The sequence below is a fragment of the Schistocerca americana genome, chromosome 4, assembly GCF_021461395.2.
Source record: "Schistocerca americana isolate TAMUIC-IGC-003095 chromosome 4, iqSchAmer2.1, whole genome shotgun sequence".
NCBI classification, from domain to species: domain Eukaryota; kingdom Metazoa; phylum Arthropoda; class Insecta; order Orthoptera; family Acrididae; genus Schistocerca; species Schistocerca americana.
The window spans coordinates 495641392-495648327 of record NC_060122.1 but is presented as its reverse complement, the minus strand read 5'-3'; positions in this window follow the sequence as shown (position 1 = coordinate 495648327).

The following is a 6936-nucleotide window of genomic DNA, read 5'->3' as shown; positions in this document are numbered from 1 at the left end:
CTACGGGACCCTTAACGTGGATCATAACCAAGAGAAGTACACTCACAGCCTTCCGAAAATTCTTTGGTAATCAGTTATTCAGACTAAAGAATTTTATCCCGGCGGCAGGGTTTCCATACGTGTGAACAAGACCAAATAAATAGTTCGTATGAACAGAATTATTCTGCATATCAAGATAACACTTGACCTGCTGTATACACAGTATGTACCAACATAACAAAAGCAATATATAATTGCAATCAACGCCTAGACCGTGACCGAGCGAGGTGGCGCAATGGTTAGCACAATGGACTCGAATTTGGGAGGACGACAGCTCTACCCCGCGTCCGGCCATCCTAATTGAGGTTTCCCGTGATTTCCCTAAATCGCTCCAGGCAAATACCGGGATGGTTACTTTGAAAGGGTACGGCCGGCTTCCTTCCCCATCCTTCCCTAATCCGATGGGACCGATGATCTCGCTGTTTGGTCCCCTCCCCCAGGCCAACCAACCTTGATCGAGAAATTTTTACGCTGCATCGTTGGCCACTTTCGGTATTCGAAGCATTTAGAATCGCCCCGGGGTCTGACTTATATAAACTTGAAGGGACATGATTACCCGCACAGAAAGTGCCCGGGAAAGGGGGAGGGGCGATTACGAGCCGTATTTTTTTCTTTCATTCAAATAACGACCACAGTTGCCCGGTAATACTGTAATCAGGCGATCGTGGACTTTTCAACGTGATCATAAGACCAATATTATTCCATTCAAATAATTTCTGGGTCTTCCTCACCCATTAATAAACTGCGAGAACAGTCAGACCGTCCAGATTGCCGGCTGCTTATCTAAAGAAACAAAAACATGACTTTCAGTATTTCATATAGTTACTGTCCAAATAAAAAATAAAAAATTCTTTTGTAATCTACTGTTTAAGAAATATAATCTTTTGTTAAAGGTTTAACACAGTTAGTCAAGTACTAAAGTTAGAAACTGTTTGCCCTGAGGCAGCGTAACTCACGGCACGAAAATTGCCTTCAGCCATAGAGGTTTCATTTGCTTAACATGAAATGTTTAACATATTAACTGATATGTGAAGAACTATGATGTCTGAAGCTCTTTTGTACATGGGGTTCAATTATTTAAAGGATATTATAAACGTATGTAATAAGTTTGTAATGTATTACCGAGCCCAACTATGCAAAGCATTGCAATTACTATGTATGGGAATTACATGCACGTCCTATTCTCCGTCTCCCCCCTCTCTCTTTTCATTATCACCACCTCCTCCTCCTCCATTTCTCCGTTCTCTTCTTGCCCCCTCTTTCTGTCTATCTCCTCCTTTACCCTATCTGTGTTCATTTCCTCCCTTCTCTTTTCCACCTCCACTTCCTTACTGACTCTGACTTTGAACGGTATTTATTGTCGTTGCAAAAGAAACCTCATTGGAAATTGCAGTCGTTTAAAATGAATAGGTTAATCGATTGGGATCACTGGTATACGGGGTGTGAAAGAGACCTCTCGAGCTGCTGGACCTGTGAGGATAGTGGCTTCAACGACAGTATTTTTCATGGTTTTCATGTGCGAACGTGTAGGATTACAAAGTTACGGGTGTTTTAGATTCCATAGTACCCTCCTAATCGTAAGCCGATAAGCAATAAATACAACTTTCCTGTTTTCTGTTGAAATCGACTGCGAGGAATGAAAGGAGCAGCACATTGTTATGTATGCAGACTTTAAAAAATATTATTTATAAGGAGCAAGAATTGACATATGAGAAACAATTTGTCTGGTTAAAATAATCTGACATTGTAGTTAAAATTGACTATGAGAAAGACAACTGAATCACACATTACACAGCACAACATTTTTTCTCGTAGCTGGTTTTAACAGAATATATATATATATATATATATATATATATATATATATATATACTCATGTTCATAAATTGAGGATAAAGCTGATACATGGTGAAGCAACGCTCTGGTGGGCGGTCTGAGGCTTTAAATCACCTCGGGGTATGACCATGCTGTACATTTGACCTGCAGAGGTGTGTTGGTGCACGTCGGAGTACGGTGCAGCGAGTAATTGTGCAGACATTTTCAGAAGTGCTAATGGTGACTGTGTGTTGAAAATGGCTCAAAGAACACGTATTGCTAACGTTATGAGAGGTAGAATACTAGGGCGACTGGAGGCAGGTCAAATACAGCAGGTCATTGCACGGGCCCTCCGTGTACCACAAAGTGTGATCTCAAGATTATGGTAACGATTCCAGCAGACAGGAAACGTGTCCAGGCGCTACAATACGGGACGTCCACAGTGTAAAACGCCAATGAAGACCGATATTTCACCATCGGTGCCCGCAGATGGCCACGGAGTACTGCAGGTAGCCTTGCTCGGAACCATAACCGCAGCCACTGGAACAGTTGTCTCCAGACACACAGTCTACAGACGACTGAACAGACATGGTTTATTCGCCTTGAGACCTGCAAGGTGCATTACACTGACCCCTGGTCACAGGAGAGCCCGTATAGCCTGGTGTCAAGAACACAGTACATGGTCATTGGAACAGTGGTCCCAAGCTATGTTCACGGACGAGTCCAGATATAGTCTGAACAGTGATTCTCGTCGGGTTTTCATCTGGCGTGAACCAGGAACCAGACACCAACCCCTTAATGTCCTTGAAAGGGACCGTTATGGAGGTCGTGGTTTGATGGTGTGGGCTGGGATTATGATTGGTGCACGTACACCCCTGCATGTCTTTGGCAGAGGAACTGTAACAGGTCAGGTGTATCGGGACGTCATTTTGCACCAGTATGTATGCCTTTTCAGGGGTGCAGTGGGCCCCACCTTTCTCCTGATGGATGATAACGCATGGCCCCACCCGAGCTGCCATCGCGGAGGAGTACGTTGAAACAGAAGATATCAGGCGAATGGAGTGGCCTGTCTGTTCTCCAGACCTAAACCCCATCGAGCACGTCTGGGATGCTCTCGGTCGACATATCGCTGCACGTCTTCAAACCCCTACGATACTTCAGGAGCTCTGACAGGCACTGATGCAAGAATAGGAGGCTATACCCCAGCAGTTGCTCGACCACCTGATGCAGAATATGCCAACCCGTTGTGCGCCTGTGTACGTGTGCATGGTGGTCATATCCCATATTGATGTAGCGGTGCATGCGCAGGAAACAGTGGCGTTTTGTAGCCCATGTGTTTCGGGACGGTTCTCTTAACTTATCACCAATATCGTGGACTTACGGATCTGTGTCGAGTGTGTTCCCTATGTGCCTATGCTACTAGCGCCAGTTTTGTGTAGTGCCACGTTGTGTGGCACCACATTCTGCAGTTATCCTTAATTGATGATCAAGAGTGTAGCTTATGTCCGTCTGAATGTTTATTGAAATATTGTAAAAAAATCTGAAATAAATCGAGCAAGAACGCTTTGAGATTTTGGTTGACGACGTTTTCTTACTGTATCTTTTATAGATCTATAAACTGCATATATTAAAAAAAGTAAGTAGTCCATGGCCGACCAAATTTTATTAGAGTATCTTATGATAATTTGAAGTAAATAGGTAAAGATCTTTTCGAGATTTTCGCTAACGAAGTTCCATATATATTTATATACAATATACATTTAAAACATGTAGCGTCTGTCTGTGCGAACGTTTAGAAAAGTATCGTATAAAATTTTGAGGTAAATCGGCCAGGAACTTTTCGAGATTTTTGGTAAAAATGTTAAACAACGCCTTCTCTCTGTATAGTAGTATAGATAACACATAGATGCAGTATCTGAAAAATGCAGGTATAGCTGACGGAGTTTCATTTCCTCGATAGTTAACGAATCTTAAACGACAGAATGTTGAAATCAGCAATCGATAAGTTAGTCAAACCAGTTACTAGAGAATTTACTGACGGTATTTTATGTCAGCAATACATTGTTTTGGCACTGGGATGAGTATTGTTGAACAATGTTTACGCCTTCAGGGTTGGGAGGGGGGAAGCGGGGTAGCGAGATCACTTTGCTGCCTGTCACGACACTTCTTCTTTATGAATTGACTGACGGTGTTTTTTCCATTCACCAGTTTTGAGAGAAGGGTTGACAACACGAGATGAGTGAGAAAGGACCGATTCTTATCTACCAACGTTTTTATTTTTTTAAACAAAAATGTTGTCTCCTTCAAAGTGGTTCACATTGGCAGCTATACACCGGCAGGGTTGTTGTTACCAGTCTTGGTAGCAGCACTGAAAGACTTCAAGTGGTAGGACCTTTAACATGCCTGTCACATTCTTTTGAACGTTCTACAGAGTCCCAATTTGACGTCCTTTTAAGACATTTTTCGATTTACGGGAAAGAAACAAGTTACAAGGACTCAAATCAATAGGATATGGGCTATGGGTAGAGGATATGGAAGATATGGAAGAGGATAGGGGCTATGGATCAACAGGAATGCCTTTTGATGTCAAACATTCCGTGATGGAAGTGGCCATGTGACATGGGGCGTCGTCATGATGCAGCATCCACTTATCTGCAGTGTCGGCTCTCATCAGATTCACACTTTTCCTAACCCTTCCGAGGACGCTTTTGTAAAACACTTGGTTGACAGTTTGTCTTGGAGGAACAAATTCTTTGTGCACGATACCCCTGTTGTCAAAAAGGAAAATCAGCATTATTTAAATCTTTGGTTTGCTTATTCGAGCTGTTTTGGGTCGAGGAGACGCCTCAGCGTGCCACTCCTCAATTTGCCGCTTTATCTCAGGGTCGTACTCAGAAGTCCAGGATTCATCACGTGTGATCACATGACTGAACCATTCTTATTCATTGGCAATTCTCTCAAGACTGTCAACGCAAACGTTTCTTCGATTGGGCTTCTGCTCAGTTGTGAGGTTTTTCGACACGATTTTGCCACAACCCTTTCGTATGTGCAAAGCTTCGCTCGAAATATGATGTACGGTGAAAGTGTTTTAATAAGTCACAATCATCTTTATTCTTAAACGTTGATCTGATCTCACAAAAGTACACATTCAATGGTTTCGTCGGTTTTTCAAGTTTAGGTCTCCAGAGCGAGATTCATCTTCAGGTGTTCTCGACCTGCGAAGAACTTGTGCTCTTGATAAGGAATGTTCCCCATAAGCCTGTTTCAAATTTTCAAAGGTCACACTCGTGGATTGCCCTAGTTTAACACAAAATTTGATGGCATAATTTGCTATAAATTCCGCTATTTTATTTTCGGGACGTACAACAAAAACACAACCGCACTAATGGCGCTCTAAAAAATCACGTGACGGCTGTACAGAGTTGAAACTCGAACTGAGCATCTGGAAGAGATGAACACACGAGTCTACAAGAGTAGAACAAGTCAGCGTTGCCAGATCGCTCGTAGTGAAAGACTGAAGGAAGATTGAGTTTGAAGTCCCATCGACATCGAGGTCATTAGAGACGGAACACAAGATCGGATGGTGTCTAGGTGAGGGAAGGAAATCGACCGTGCCCTTTCAAAGGAACTATCCCGACGTTTGCCCGGAGCGATTTAGGGAATTCAAAGGAAACCTAAATCTGGACGGCCGGATGCAGGTTTGAATTGTCTTCCTCCCGAATGCGAGTCCAGTGGGCTGACCGTTGCTCCACCTCGCTCGGTCACTCGCAGTATTGTCAGTCTGATTATTTTTCTCACTTACCTCGTTGTACTGTCATAAATTGTTTGTCTATGCAGTCTATTGTTTTGTCACTGAATTCTTTAACTATGTATTAAGCTGTCAAGTCAGATCAACAAAGATGTTTATCAACAACATCTCTTACTGGAATTCCTTATGGCGTGTCTTTTGCCACAAAACGCTACCAACTGCTACCATTCATAATTATGCCATGCTATGATACGAAGAAGACCTAGCTGCAATTCGAAGTAGCTTAGGTAAAGGATTCTACACTTTAGCAGATACTGTTTTTCTGTTTGATAATTACAATTTTCCTCGAGAAATTTGAGTCCCATCTTTATCTACGACGGAATCTGAAGAAATGAATTAAAATTTGTGTCAAAGCCAATGCTTAAACCTAGGTCTCCTTGCTTACTAGTCAGGAATGCTAGGCATTACACCACCATCGCATTATGGCTAATATTGCTGCACAGACTACTCAAGTCCAATGCTCTCTCCAACACAGTAAACTGAAGATAGGAAGTATGTGTTGGGGAGCGCACTGACTTGGGCAGTCTAGATAGTAATGTTGGGCATAGTGCTGTGGTGTTCTTGCCTTTTAAGCAAGGGAATTTAAGTTCAAGTCCCAGCTGCAGCACAAATATTAATTCATTTCTTCAGATTCCGTCATTATTGTAGCTATTGTTTTGATGATTTACAGAGGAAGGTTTTAGATGTAGGTTGGTATAGTGTTGTAATATTTGTGCTTCCTGTCCAGTTTTCTGTTATACTTAAGGCTCAACCAACTGAAGTTTGTGTTTGGAGAAGATGACAGCACTGTGGCATTCGGGCCTCCATGGTGTGACAGTGTTTGCGTACTTAGGATAAATGAAGAACAGGATATTAGATATATGCCTTCTACAAACCGCATATTCTTCTATTCGGGAAAAGGGCACAAAATAATGTGGAAACAAGATGCTCGATTTAGCATCATATAAGGAGAGAAAGACACTGGGAATTGAACTAACTTTTATTCTGGCTTGTATGCTGTGCGGTATCGGTCAGGGTTTCTATTAGACAGTTATTCCGAGAACACAGCAACACTACCATCATATTTTTCTCCCTGTGTAACGTTCAGATTTCGTGATACACATTTGTTCTGCTTCCATCATCGTAATAAACAAACCTGTCGTCTCATTTGAAGTGAGTAAATCCTCTTTACAAGAAGGGGGATAAAAAGATACCATCAAACTATCGACCAATTTCACTTTTGCTGGTTTTCTCAAAAATATTTGAAAAGATTGTGTTCAAGCGTCTCGTTAAGC